Genomic DNA, 15,325 nt, shown 5'->3' with positions numbered 1-15,325 from the left:
GGTAATCAATAAATGGTAATTTATTGTTGTTTTTAAATTACATGTACACTGAAAGAAATACCTAGTTCATTTAACTAGCGTGCCTCGTAAAGCGTTCGTCGTGATTAGTAATCATTCTGTTTACTGGCTAAGATAGTGAATAGTAGGTGTCACGTGGAGCGGTAGTCGTATAGAATTACTTGCCCGTGAAAATGAACAAAGAACTGATAAGAGAAGACAGGCTGACCTTCTTGTAACACGCCATTTTGAAGTCGGATGCAAGAGATGCAAGGTTGGTATTTTTATCATTCTTATTAATTTTATAAGAATATTGTGATAATTTAGCAGAAAACAGTGTTGAATTCATTTAACTATTGATATTCATAGTTATCAGTAATCCTTTTCCATGGCCTGGATCCTATAGAGAGGTAATTTGGTTTTAAATCCATTTGACTTCATCTTTAGACCCCTTTTAATGAAATGAGAGGTTAATCAAATTTTCATTTAAAATAGAGTTAAAATGTTGATTATGTATTGAGCATACCTTTTTTCAGATTCTTGATGAGTTCAAAAGATTGTGCCCCAACACAGTAACAGATGACATTGAGGAACTAATGGGAGAAAGCCTAAGGAAGTACCGAAAGGCAGTACTGAAAGTAAACACTGGAAAGTAAAAACCAACCTTCCTGAAAGAAATAGAACATACTTCGGCCCAATACAGAACTGAAAGTCAGAGAAATTGTAAGTCATTATTGTAAGGTTAAAAACTCCTTCAAATACTGTTTGAGGAATAAGATTCAGTGTACCATGATATATACTTGTATAATAAGTCTACCATCATCATGGTCCACTCTGATAGGCATTGGGTTCATAGAACACATTTTGTTTTTCAGATGCTGATGACTGCATAGCTATAATAGGATTATTTCTATTGTGCAAAGAGAACCCTGAAAAAATTCTTTTTTCAAGAGGACCGACTGCATGCACCCCCATGGCAATAAGAATTAAAATTAATCAGAACATTTTGTCCATGGACAATGAAGCATTTGAAATATTATTGGAAAATGAAAGCGTATTCAAATGTGAGAATTTTTTCCAAGCTTTTTGTGGGTTAATTGCTACATTTTATGTATTTAACATTGCATACCCAAAACCTGTTGAGAAAACATTCATGTTTTTTCAACAGGTAATGATAGGGTTGAAAGATGAGGGAGGACATCCCAACATGGATCAAAGAATTTTAGGGGTTTTGACAAACATCAACAGAGAGTTGAAAAACATTTAAGTTCGAATGATTTGTTTGGTTAGGCCTAAAATAAAAATAAGTTTGTTTGCAGTTGCCTACCGACCCACTGAAAATGCACCCGACCCAATTTTTTTAAGTCATTTTGTAATTTTATTATTTTTTTTTTTTTCAATTTTTCAGAATGTTGAAACGGTTTCATTTTCAAATTTTGACTGTTTTTTATCAATCAGTGGTTAATTATAGCAAGAGGTGAACTTATTCAAGTCTAGTAGGTGTATGAAAACCTCTTTTATTTGTTATCTAACAAAAAACCGATTTTTTATCCAAAAAAAAAAAGAATGCCTACCTACCGACCCAGTCTAAAAATTATAGGTCTGCAACTGCAAACAAAGAATTTTTTAAGCTTGGCCTTACCCTCATTTTCTAAGATGTTTTACTTCGAAAATTGTCTTTACTGCAAATGAGGATTTTCCAGTTATAACATTTCATCATCTTTCTGTTTGTATGTGTGTGTGTGAGAGAGAGAGAGATGTATTGCCAATTATTAGATGTTTTCATAATTGTAAAATATTTTGGGACTTCAATCAAATCAGTCCATTTTTCTTAACATTCAGATCTAGATTGTATAGAATATGTATTGACTATTAATTATTTTATCATATCATAATTAGAGAGAGAGAGAGAATAGGAGAGAGATCAGAGCTTTTTTTATTGATCTATTGGCTTAATAGTATGTATGTGTTCTTAATTTTTTACATAAATTAAGGATTAAAAAATTAATTTGATTCCATGTAAATTATATTTATTTTCATTTCTTAACTATAAGAGGTATATTAGTTGTGAAACAATTGAGTGGAAGATAAGGAAGTATAAGTGTCAATTAATTAGTATATTTACAAAAAGCATAGTACTTTACTGAACAGTGTAGTAAATTTACCCGCCAACTCTAGTAGGTCTACCTACTAGTCTACTGAAAGCTACTTTTAAAGACTAGTAAATTTACAGATGGGATCTAGTAGATTTACCCAATACCTAGTGAAAGTTGCTTATAAAGTCTAGTAAATTTACTAATAGTATCTAGTAAGTCTACCCAATACCTAGTGAAAGTTACTTTTAACATTAAATTTACTAATATAGTATCTAGTAAATCTACCCAATACCTAGTAAAAACTACTTTTAAGGCAGTGATTGTATGGACAGTAAATTTACTAGGTTTGTTAGTGACTTTTACTAGTTATTTTTTTCAGTGTAAATATTATATATTCTTACTGTACGTACACTAAGACAAAATGGCTACAAGCTATACATGTACATGTATTTACTAGTATACCAAAACTTTGGGGTGGCTGACTGGCTTACAGAGCGTCTTGCCCTGGACAGTGTATGGAATAGAACTGTCAATTTAGCAGGTGGTCCTGGTAGAAATCGACAAAGGTTATGCTGAGTCTATTGAGGCAAACCTCTCTGAAAGGCCATATACATTGTAAATATACCACGGATTTGGAATTGTTTGTTAAACTGCAGAACAGTTCTTTAGGTATAGCCCTGGCAGAAGCTTCAAAAACTACCTGGATTACAATTTCTCAGTCGAATCCAAGCATCCAGGAGAGATTGAAGAAAAAACTGTGTCGGCTGTCTAAAAGACTTGATAAGATCAAGAGGTGCACAGCAACAGATTAGAAAGGAAATTTAGGTAACAAGAAGACCCACATAATCCACTGTACATATGGATGCATTCATATAATTAGATTAATCAGCTCTTTCTTCTTCTCAGTTTAAAGTTTTTGAAGATATTTGTCCTTTGATGAATGTTAATTTGGATGCAATTACAAAAGATTTGTATCATTTCTTTTAGTAAGAACATACCCTTCTTTTCAGCATACTGTAGGATTAGCTTTTATGTAGTATTATTTACGTTAAAGCAAATAATCAAAATTATAAACATTTCTATTAATTTATGAAATTATTTATTGTCTTATGAGCAACTTAAATTGTGGTGAGTAACAAAGTGAAAAAAAAATGTCAGGTATTGTTGCAGGGGTGGGTTGTATCAAATCAAATAACAATCAAACTCAACTCCTGGCTAAAGGTTCATAAATTTTTATAATGGTTGATGTTCAATGTCATAAGAAAATAAATAGCCTGTCAGGTCTGGTCAAAAGGTTTTAAAACTTTGTCTAGAAAATATCTCTAATTTACATGTACAACACAGCCAACCTGACCAAAATCTCTGATTAGTCTATCAGAGAAAATTAAATCACTTTTATGTCCTATTCATGGTGTAAAGGTCGTAGATTCTTGGTCACCTGAATCTCAAAACTCAGGTAAGAAGCCCAGAAAATCTTTGGAGGATTTGAATTTACAGATTACCGAGGAAAACCTTACTCAAGTTCAGGTAAGTGTAGCCAAAGAATTTCTGGGGAAATGGACACACTTATTTTCTGATGGCCCAACAGACATTGGCAAGACCAAACTACTGAAGCATGAAATCAAGTTGACAGATGAGACGCCATTTAAAGATGCCTACAGACGTATACCACCAGGAATGTTGGAGGAAGTTCGACAACATGTCAAGGAGATGTTGGATATTGGTGCCATAAGACCATCCCAGAGCCCATTCTCATCTAACATTGTCCTGGTCAGGAAGAAAGATGGCAGTCTTAGATTTTGTATCTATTATAGGAAACTCAACGCACGTACCATCAAAGATGCTTACAACTTACCTAGAATAGATGACACAATAGACAGCCTGATAGGATCCAAATATTTCTCGAAATTAGACCATTTAGAATGCAACAGAATGGGTTTTGGACTTACGAATGCCCCAGCCACATTCCAACGGTTGATGGAACGCTGTATGGGTGAGTTAAATTTAAGAGACTGTTTAGTGTTTTTGGATGACATCTTAATATTCTCACAAACTTTTGACGAACATCTTGACAGACTGACTGCAGTGTTCAAAAGACTGGAAAAAAATTGTTTAAAATTAAAGGCTAAGAAATGTGAGTTCTTTAAGCACAGCGTGACATACTTAAGCCATGTGGTATGGAAGGAGTAGCCACTGATCCAGAAGAGGCCAAGGTGATTTCAACCTGGCCGAGACCTTACAACATCAAGACTCTCAGGACATTCCTCGGTTTTGCAGGTTATTATAGGAGATACGTCCAGAACTATTCCAAAGTGGTGAAACCATTGAATGACTTGCTGAAAGAACACTCCACAAATAAACAAACTAAAGGGAAGACAAAAAAAACAAACCTCCTCCATGGAAATGGGATGATGAGGAAGAGAGAGCTTTTCAGGCAATTAAAGGTAAATTAACATCCCCACCCATCCTTGCATTTGCAGATTTTGATGCATCATTTATTCTGCACACCGACGCATCAACAACAAGACTTGGAGCTGTCCTTTACCAAGACCAAAATGGACAAAAGCGAGTGATTGCATACGCCAGTAGAGGACTCAAGAACAGCGAGAAACATTATCCAGCCCACAAGTTGGAATTTCTCTCTCTGAAGTGGGCAGTGACGGAAAAGTTCCACGATTACCTTTATGGGAATACCTTCAAGGTTGTAACGTATAATAATCCCCTCACGTATATTCTTACTACTGCAAGGCTAGATGCAACAGGACATAGATGGCTCGCTGCACTGAATAACTACAACTTTTCTTTACAATACCGGAAAGGAGCCAATAACAATGATGCAGATGGTTTGTCAAGAAGACCACAGGACACTGAGGAAGTAGTTCCAGAAATGTTGAAGACAATCTGCAGTTCTTACACTATCCAGATAAGAGAGACCATTGTCCATTGGTGGAAAATGTACTTCTACCCATCAACTTCCCAACATGGATGACCATCAGTTTACAGGACAATGGGGAAGCAGGTAACTGTTCAGATATATCACAACCCCTAACCCCTATCCTTGACTCCATTCAGATAGATGACTCATGTGTATTTAGCTCTACTGGTCAGAGACCAGAAGAGCTTGCGATAGTAATGCGTCGGCGTCCGTCCGTCCGTCTGTCTGTAAACAATTTTTCAAAATGCTACTCCTCCTACAGTTTTGGTCCGATTTCAATATAACTTGGCACACAAGTAGTCTACACTAAGATACATAATTCTGTGCATCGGTTTTGATTTCGATGAACGATGTTCCCTTGGTTACTAAAAATAGAAATTTCTATGAAAAACATTCAAAATGCTACTCCTCCTACAGTTTCGGTCCGATTTCAGTATAACGCGGCACACAAGTAGACTACAGTAAGATACATAATTCTGTGCATCGATTTTTGATTTCGATGAACGGTGTTGCTGTGGTAACTAAAACGTGGTAATTTCTGTGAAATTCTTTCAATATGCTACTCCTCCTACAGTTTTGGTCCGATTTCAATATAACTTTGCACACAAGTAGACTACAGTAAGATACATAATTCTGTGCATCGATTTTTGGTTTCGATAAACGGTGTTGCCATGGTTACTAAAAATAGAATTTTCTGTGAAATTCTTTCAATATGCTACTCCTCCTAGTTTTGGTCCGATTTCAATATAACTTGGCACACAAGTAGACTACACTAAGATACATAATTCTGTGCATGGGTGTTTACTTTCGATTAACGGTGTTGCCATGGTTGCTAAAAATAGAATTTTCTGTGAAATTCTTTCAAAATGCTACTCCTCCTACAGTTTTGGTCTGATTTCAATATAACTTGGCACACAAGTAGACTACAGTAAGATACATAATTCTGTGCATCGATTTTTGGTTTCGATAAACGGTGTTGCCATGGTTACTAAAAATAGAATTTTCTGTGAAATTCTTTCAATATGCTACTCCTCCTAGTTTTGGTCCGATTTCAATATAACTTGGCACACAAGTAGACTACACTAAGATACATAATTCTGTGCATGGGTGTTTACTTTCGATTAACGGTGTTGCCATGGTTGCTAAAAATAGAATTTTCTGTGAAATTCTTTCAAAATGCTACTCCTCCTACAGTTTTGGTCTGATTTCAATATAACTTGGCACACAAGTAGACTACACTAAGATACATAATTCTGTGCATGGGTGTTTACTTTCGATTAACGGTGTTGCCATGGTTACTAAAAATAGAATTTTCTGTGAAATTCTTTCAAAATGCTGCTCCTCCTACAGTTTTGGTCCGATTTCAATATAACTTGGCACACAAGTAGACTACACTAAGATACATGATTCTATGCATTGGTGTTTACTTTCGATGAACGGTGTTGCCATGGTTGCTAAAAATAGAAATTTCTGTGAAATTCTTTCAAAATGCTACGTCTGCTACAGTTTTGGTCCGATTTCAATATAACTTGGCACACAAATAGACTATAATAAGATACAAAATTCTGTGCATCGGTTTTTATTTTGATGAGTGGCAAGGATCATTTCTCTATTTATTGCTATTTTAAAGTCTCAAGTCCCAACTGCTACTTTTCTCTGCCTTTGTTTTAAGTATAAACCAGTAGAGCTACAGTCTCGACAGAGACTTCTGGTTAGTAATGTTGACTGGGCAAAAGAACAGTCATCTGACAAGGTCATTATGAGAGTAGTAGAATTATTATAAGGTGACTTTATCCCTTCAAGTACCACTATAAAAGCAGAATCTCCAGAAGTGAGCAAGTTTTTAAGAGAACCAAGAAAATTGTGTCTGATTAATGGTATATTGTACCGAAAAACTGTGTTGAATAATGAAAATGTCAAACAATTGGTATTACCAGCTACTTTCAGGGAAACCGCATTCGATTTATTACACAGTAACTTAGGACACCATGGCCGAGACAGAACTCTGCAACTGATGAGAGAAAGATTTTACTGGCCTGGTCTCGAGCATGACATCACAGAAAGAATCAGAACAGATGTGTAAAATTTAAATCTCCGGAGAAAGTATCAGCAGAACTTGTCAACATCAAATCATATCAACCTTTAGATCTTTTATGTATTGATTATTTGTCTCTTGAAAAAAGCAAAGGTGGTTATGAGAATATCTTAGTAATCACTGATCATTTTACGAGATACGCCCAAGCTTTTCCATCTCGTAATCAAACTGCAAAAACTACAGGTAGAGTTTTATTTGAAAATTTTATTGTACACTATGGTTTTCCCAACAGACTTCACAGTGACCAGGGTCGGAATTTTACCAGTCGTGTCATCAGGGAGCTGTGTAAACTAGCTGGAGTACAACAGTCACGTACTACACCCTACCACCCTATCGGAAATGGCATGGTAGAACGGTTCAACCAAACCCGACTTAAAATGCTTGGTACGCTGAATGACAAACAGAGAGAGGATTGGAAGTCGTATGTAAGTACCTTAGTTCACGCGTACAATGTAACTAAACATGACAGTACAGGTTTTTCGTCGTTTTTTCTCAGGTTTGGCCGACATCCACGTTTGTCGATTGACGTATATTTAGGCTTAGATACCAATTCTACTGAGAAGCCTTAAAGTCGAGACAACTACTCTAAGAAGCTTCAAAAACGGTTAGAATACGCATACAAAGTTGCTGCTCGAGAATCTGAAAAGAGTAGTACAAGACACAAATACAATTATGACACAAGAGTAAGGCAATCAAAAATACAGGTCGGTGACCGTATTTTAATCAGGAATGTTGGGTTGAAATGTAAGAATAAATTGGCAGATAAGTGGGCCAGAGACACTTATATTGTAATAGGTCAACCCAACATTGACATCCCAATTTGCAAGGTTAAAAAAGAGTTTGGGTCAGATAAGGTGAAAACCTTGCACAGAAATATGCTATTACCCATCTCATATCTCCCAAAGGTAACTGATACAGAGCAAACTATTCCTAAGTATAGGGATACCCATGCCCCAGAGCATATCCCCAAGTGTTGTTACAGGAATACCCCTTCCCCTGAGCAGACCACCCCTAATCAGACCATTCCTGATCAAAGTTTTAAGACTACCCCTAAGGCCATAATAAGAATTTTCCTAGATTCTCATCCCCGCCCGCCCCGATTTTATACCCCCGCCTCGATTTTTTTCTATTTCCGTTTTTCTTCGTCTTAATTCTGATCGGGATCGGTATTCATCTACCATTCTACTTTCGTTTTAAATCCCGCGAAAGTCGATATGATTTTTACAGCTGAAAAGATGGTAATTGCTGTAATACATGCGTATATATTTTAAACATGGGTCATTGGTTGAAAAAGATTGGTGATGATGTGATATAAGAGATAATTGAACCTTTACTATGACTTTTATTCGGGTATTGTAGATAAAATTACACCGATTGACCAGTTCAGTATAAAATCTGCAAAATTAAAAAAATAAAAAATATATAATAAAAGCCGCCCGCCCGCCTCGATTTTAAAAAAAAAATCGGATGAGAATCTAGCAATTTATTTATTATGTCCTAATATGACACTCTCCAAGGTGAGTCTCACTTCTGATCAGGGTGATGCATTATCTGATTCCTCATCTCCTGACTCAGAATCATCAGATAGTTCTCAGGTATATGTGATTCCACAAAGGAGGGTAAGACATTGTTCGTTTGAAAACTCCTAGTACAATACAGGGTTCATCTCATGATTCTCAGGATATCATGTTTACATCTAGATCTGATCCCAGTACTACATTTACAGGTTATTCAACTTTGAATCGTAATGCAACATTTAGTAATACTGGTTCCTTTGTAAATAGTCCTGCTGCCAATGTACCCCTCGGAGATCAACTAGGCAGGTAAGACCCCCAGACAAGTACGGTGAGAGGGTATCGCATCAGATCAATCCAGTAGTCTTCTTTGTGTGAGTAACTTTTGCATTGTTCAGGGGAGAATGTCACATGAAATAGTGTTCATTTTGGTTCTTATGATGAATCACCGTTCACGGTAGCTCAGTCGGTGGAGCGCTCGCTCCGTGATCGGGAGGTCGTGAGTTCGTATCTCGGCCGCGACTGACCCAGTCGATAAAATGGGTAGCAACTGTTCCTTCGCCATGCGCTCGGCACTTTGAAGTGAAAGTTGCGGGTCCTTCGGATGAGACCTTAAAAACCGAGGCCCCGTGTCAGCGGCAGGCCTTGGCACGATAAAGATCCCTCACTGCTCAATGACCCTGAGTGCCGAGTAAAGATCAAAATTTGAAGCCCTTCACCGGCATACGGTGACGTCTCCATATGAGACTGCCCTCTTCAACCTCAATCAATCTTATGACGAATCTTTTGTATATAGGAATTTGTTTTCTGTTGTGTTTAATTAAATTAATCTGATATTTATAAAATGTCAGGAGCCATTTTCCCAAGCAGGGGAGAATGTCACAGATGTTATATTTTAATTTGTTTTTATAATTGGTGCGCATTGCCAATTATAAAAGGTTCGCTGCGTTTGTTTGTGTTGTGTGTCTGGTGTGAATGTTTTAAGAGATATGTGACATTGTTATTTTCGTCTTTACACGTGTTTCCGGTTTGGTGACCTAATGTGACCTTACTCCTGACCAATAACTAACCGTTTTTATCTCATTACTATGCATGTTTTAATATCTGCACTCAGTATATAAGCACTGTACCCGCCAAATTCTTGACCCCGACGATTTTTGCATTTACGGTAGAAGACAGAATTTGTCAATATTATATTATACTAAGAAGTATTTTTCAAAGATTTACTTGGTTTAATATTTAACTGGATTCCTGGTTTATTACTATAAGCACGTAAATAAATACTTTGTGTGCCGAATCCACTGTTGGATTCTTTCCTACAAAAGACCCGGTGACATATATATTAAATACAGTTAAAACACACTGCTACAGTATAAAGTTTTAACAGTCTTATATTCAAAGACATGAGAAAACTGCATCCCAGAATATGAAGATAAATGAAATGGACTGGATAAAATTATCAAAGTTTCCTTTTAATTGGGTATAATTTCCGTGTTCAATGTTTTGTGGGGGAAAAATGCAAATTGAGGGCGTTTATAAAAAGTTCTGTTCTCCTGGACACCGTTTTCTTAAAGCTTTAGTGCGAAACATTTTAAAACGGGACTATTTACGACCTTCACCGGAACTCTTCAGCGTCGAAGGTTTAAACGGATAGCAAACAGTTATGAAAAATAAACAACTTTATATTTTGCGAGATTTTAACCTTTTAGAGGTAAGAACCAAAGTTTTTATAGTGATAGACACTTAAAAGGATGTCCGAGGGAAAAGGTTGAAGAGGGCAGCTAATTCATTTCAGCCCGTATTGATTGAAACGAGCGGTCGAAGTCTGGGGGAAAAAAAGCCCGAATCACGTTGTACGATATTGGGCTGAGATGTGATAGTAGACACCAGACCTAAATTTAGTCCCTACGACATCTCGCTGAGATTATACCCCACTTGTTTCAGTTTTACCATCATGGCTTGAAAAACAAGATTTGCTGGTTTAAATGCCTCGTTATTAAAAAAGTTTATGTCTTTGGTTTTGAGAAAATGGCGCTGTATTCCATAGCCTAAACTGATCATGGACTTTTTCGAGTAAAAGCCACCCTTTTGGTTTCTTATCGAAGCATAGAATGTTTAAAAATGTTCACACAATGCGTCCAATGGAAGCCTCTCAAAATCCGAAAATACGGAGAATGTCCCCGAAAAACGCGAACTTTTCATATATTTCATAAACTACCGGACCAAAATTATCCATTTTTGGCACAATGTTGGGAAATGATATTTTCGTCATTTTGGCTAAATAATACAAGGTTGTGGCGAAATATGCATCTAGAGACAACATTAAAAGGGTGTTAAATATGGGTGGTCGGCGCACGGTAGTTTCTAGACTTTCAAAATTTCCATTGTCAGCGAAGTTGTCTTTATTATTTGACTATATAGAAATATAATGTGATTAAAATTAAATCCTCAGAAACTGTATGATCTAGATTTCTTGTGTCGAAAAAAATAAATACTCAGACGTTATAAAAAAGAAAAATATGACGTTATATGCACAAACAGTATAAGTTAGATATTGTCAAAAACGGGGACGTCGGTCGATAATGCGGCGCACCAAATTATCACTCAGTGTTGTGTGGACTGAGATATGACCCCTGTTCATACGGGAAAGGAGCTAGGGACCAGGAACGACACAAATATATGTATCGAAAACTGGTTTGTACATAGTGCAAGAATTTCAAAGGTTGATGACTAGTAATAATAAGATGGAAGAAGCCTTTAGTAGACCTACAAAAATGACAACTCAAAGGTCTAGAGCTGGACGTCATAAGGCCGGATCCAGGGCCGGCGCGACGGGCGTGCGATCCCCCCCCCCCCCCGCACTGTTTGAAATTTTTGTATGTAAATTTTATATGTCCATTATCCTAAAATTAAGGAAAAAACATCTCTTATTTGTAAGAACTTTTTCAGCTTCCGGCTTCGCCCCCGGACACCCATAAAGGACCTTGTCTTAGACCCATTTGGGGCTTCAAAACAGCCACTTGACCCTTTGCCTTGTACTGCCCCCCCCCCCCCCCCCCCCCCCCCCCCCTCGTTACGAAATTTCTGGATCCGCCACTGATCACCGCTAAGTATGCGAGCAATTAGATTTATGATTGAAAAATTGTTTATTAAAAGTATTAATTCCTTGATTTATTTACTGTAGAATTTGTGAAATGAATAATCCGATAACCAAAAGAAAATCTAATCCAGTATCGAGTTTATTCTTCGAACAATTTTTTTCAAAAGTGTACGTTTCCTGAACAAATTCAAAACTCCACGAGTGACATTTTGACGTCGTCGGTGTTGGGCCGACTGCTTTTTTGAATGCTTCTTTGATCAAAGATAAAAATTTTACTGAAAGATATATTGAAATTTCTGTGAATTATATAACAAATATTGATTATGATGTATACCAATTTTTAACTTTATAATATTAGTGAAATAACAAATATTGAAAATGTTCCCGTTTTTCTAGGACAACCCTCGTATAATGTTTTTACTTACACAATAGGAAATTAACACATTAACTGCTGTCTTAATGGAATTTTCGTATTTTTGGAATACCAAAGAGCAGATGATTTCAAAGCATTGATTTATTTTCAGACTATGTAATCCCTCCCACCGATACCTCTGACCCAGGGGGCATGAAATTAACCATTTTGCTAAATGCACCTTTGTTCGTCGTAAATATATAAACCTAGATCATTGGCATAAAACACAGGAGCAAAGAAAAGATTTTCAAAGAATTAATGTATATTCACTATATAATCAAAAGAGCCCCCCCCCCTTACATCAAATGGCAAAACCCCTGGGGCCATGAAATTCACAATTTTGGTTGAGGCACTCTTGCTCATTATAACTATAAACTAAGTTAGTTTATTTAATACCCAGGGGCAGAGGAGAGGATTTTCAAAGATTTAATGCATTTTCACTATAATCAATAGAGTCCATCCTAACACCAGAACCCCTAACCCTGGGGCCATAAAATTCACAATTTTGGAAGAGGCTCTCTTGCTCAAAATAACTATGTACTTAGTTAGTTTATTTAATTTCAAGGAGCAGAGAAGATTTTCAAAGATTTAATGTATTTTCACTGTATAATCAATAGAGCCCCGCCCTAACACCAGAACCCCTAACCCTGGGACATAAAATTCACAATTCTGGAAGAGGCACTCTTGCTCATCATAACTCTGTACTTAGTTAGTTTTTTTAATACCCTGGAGCAGAGAAGAAGATTCTCAAACAATTAATGCATTTTCACTATATAATCAATAGAGCCCCGCCCTAACACCAGAACCCCTGACCCTGGGGCCATCAAATTCACAATTTTGGAAGAGACACTCTTGCTCATCATAACTATTTACTTAGTTAATTTATCTATTACCCAGGAGTAAAGAAGAAGATTTTCAAAGATTTAATGCATTTTAACTATATAAGCAATAGAGCCCTGCCCTTACACCAGAACCCCTGATCCTGGGGCCTTTAAATTCACAATTTTGGAAGAGGCACTCTTGCGCATCATAACTATTACTAAGTTAGTTTATTTAATACCAAGGAGCAGAGAAGATTTTCAAGGAAATAATGCATTTTCACTATATAATCTATATAGCCCCGCCCTAACACCAGAACCCCTTACCGAGTGGCCTTAAAATTCACTATTTTGGAAGAGGCAACCTTGCTTATACTTACTATGTACATAGTTTGTTTATTTAATACCCAGGCGCAGAGAAGATTGTCAAAGAAATAATGCATTTTACTATATAATTCATATAGCCCCACTCTATCACTAGAACCCTTGACCCTGGGGCCATGAATTTCACAATTTTGAAAAAGGACTCAATGCTCATTACATTCATGCAAACAGTTGGACTGCTTGACGTCCAGGAGTAAAGAAGAAGATTTTTAAAGATTTCATTAATTTTAGTGGCTTTGGCCCCACCCCTGAGGCGCCAGGGGGGGGGGGGGGGGCGGGGACCATAAAATTCACAATTTATGCTCCCCCTTCACCCATAGAGGCTGTATACTGTATATAGCAATAGGTCTCCTGAGTGACTCAGGTACACCAAAACCTCTATTAATGATAAAGTGAAAATGCATAAATTCTTTAAAAAAAATCTTTTCCTCTGCTCCTAGGTATTAAACCAATGAACTATGTACATAGTTATGGTGAGGGAGGATACCTCTTTCAAAAATTTGAATTTAATGGCCCCCGGGTTAGGGGTTCTGGTGTTAGGCACTAATGAATATATAGTGAAAATGCATGAATTCTTTGAAAATAAATCCTTTCCTTGGCTCTTGGGTATTATGCCAATGATCTAAGTATATATATATTTATGATGAAGAAAGGTGCATCTAGCAAAATGATTAATTTCAATCCCCCTGGGTCAGGGGTACTGGGGGTGGTTACAGAATCTGAAAATAAAGTAGTTCTTTGAAATCTGCTCTTTGGTATTAATCAACCATTTTTTATGAAATAAAATTAATGATAAAATTTGCAAAACTTTGAAATATGTGGGCCCAGGGTCAGTGGTTCCTTTGGGGTGGGGTGCACACTGCACAACAGGTTATACAGTGGAAATGCATTTTCTCTTTGTTACTCTGATCTTCCTCTGGGTATTAAGTAACCAGAGTAAGCATGTTAAGTGTATAATTATGATAAGTAATGGTGCCTCTTTCAAAATTGTGAATTTCATTGGCTCTGGTTTAAAACACGAACCAAATTAAATTATTGGAAAGTTGTTACATGATACTCGGGTGACCTATAAGGCCCGTTGGCCTCTTGTTTGGTTTTAAAATTGATGCATATCTAGAAAAGTATATGCTAGGTGTAAAACGTAATTACAAACCTAAAATCAAAGCTTTTATTATTTTTTTTTCCTGCAAAAGAGTCACTTGATATTTGTTGTCTAATTGAACTGATTTTTTTTGCAGGGGAGATAACTCTGTTTATATCGGTTTTACGTTTTATATTTGATATTATCTAAATCTGAAAATGAACAGTGTAAAATTGCTTTGACTTTACGAGATGTTACCTAATAAGAGAAATAAACAAATACAATTCTTCGACAAAAAGAAGCGCTTCTTTGTAATACAAATTGTTTACAGTTAATCCTATTATTTATAAAGTCGCCCGATGACGCATTGGTTAGAGCGTCTGCTCTCGATCTAGAGTCGCGATATAAGGAGTTATTCAGTAGATCGCGGTTTCGAATCCAACTGTGGGACATGGACACTGGTCCTTCGAATGAGTATATACCGAGTTCCCGTGTCGCAGTAGGTGCTGGCACGAAAAAGATCCCTCCCTGCTCAAGTGCCGAATATTGGACAAAATTTGCAGCTCTCCACCGGCAAGTGGTGGCGTCTCTATATGATTGATTGATTGTATACTGTTTAACGTCCCTAGCCCTGTCGAGAATTTTTCACTCATATGGAGACGTCACAGTATGCCGTTGAAGGGCTTCAAATTTAGACCTATACTCGACACTCAGGGCCATTGAGCAGTAAGGGTTCTTTATCGTGGAAACGCCTACCGTGACACGGGACCTACGTCCATATCCGAAAGACCCGTGACTTTCACTTCTAGTGCCGAGCTGTTGGCGAAGAAACAGTCACTACCTATGTTTACGTCTTAGATTTGACGTGAGAGTCTCTATATGAGTGAAAAAAC

The 15,325-nt window shown here is 36.9% G+C and overlaps 1 long non-coding RNA gene across 1 annotated transcript; it reads left to right on the top strand.

The window, feature by feature from the left end:
* The first annotated feature begins 375 nt into the window (after nt 1-375).
* Nucleotides 376-1,280, top strand: LOC134228531 (uncharacterized). Its single transcript, XR_009984015.1, has 3 exons — nt 376-407; nt 534-720; nt 873-1,280. It is a non-coding gene; the product is annotated as an uncharacterized LOC134228531 (long non-coding RNA).
* Nucleotides 1,281-15,325: the final 14,045 nt, after the last annotated feature.

This window comes from Saccostrea cucullata, unplaced genomic scaffold, assembly GCF_032062105.1.
Source record: "Saccostrea cucullata isolate Sc308-1 unplaced genomic scaffold, CSIRO_AGI_Scuc_v1 ctg5733, whole genome shotgun sequence".
NCBI classification, from domain to species: domain Eukaryota; kingdom Metazoa; phylum Mollusca; class Bivalvia; order Ostreida; family Ostreidae; genus Saccostrea; species Saccostrea cuccullata.
This window is presented reverse-complemented; position numbering and strand designations above follow the sequence as displayed.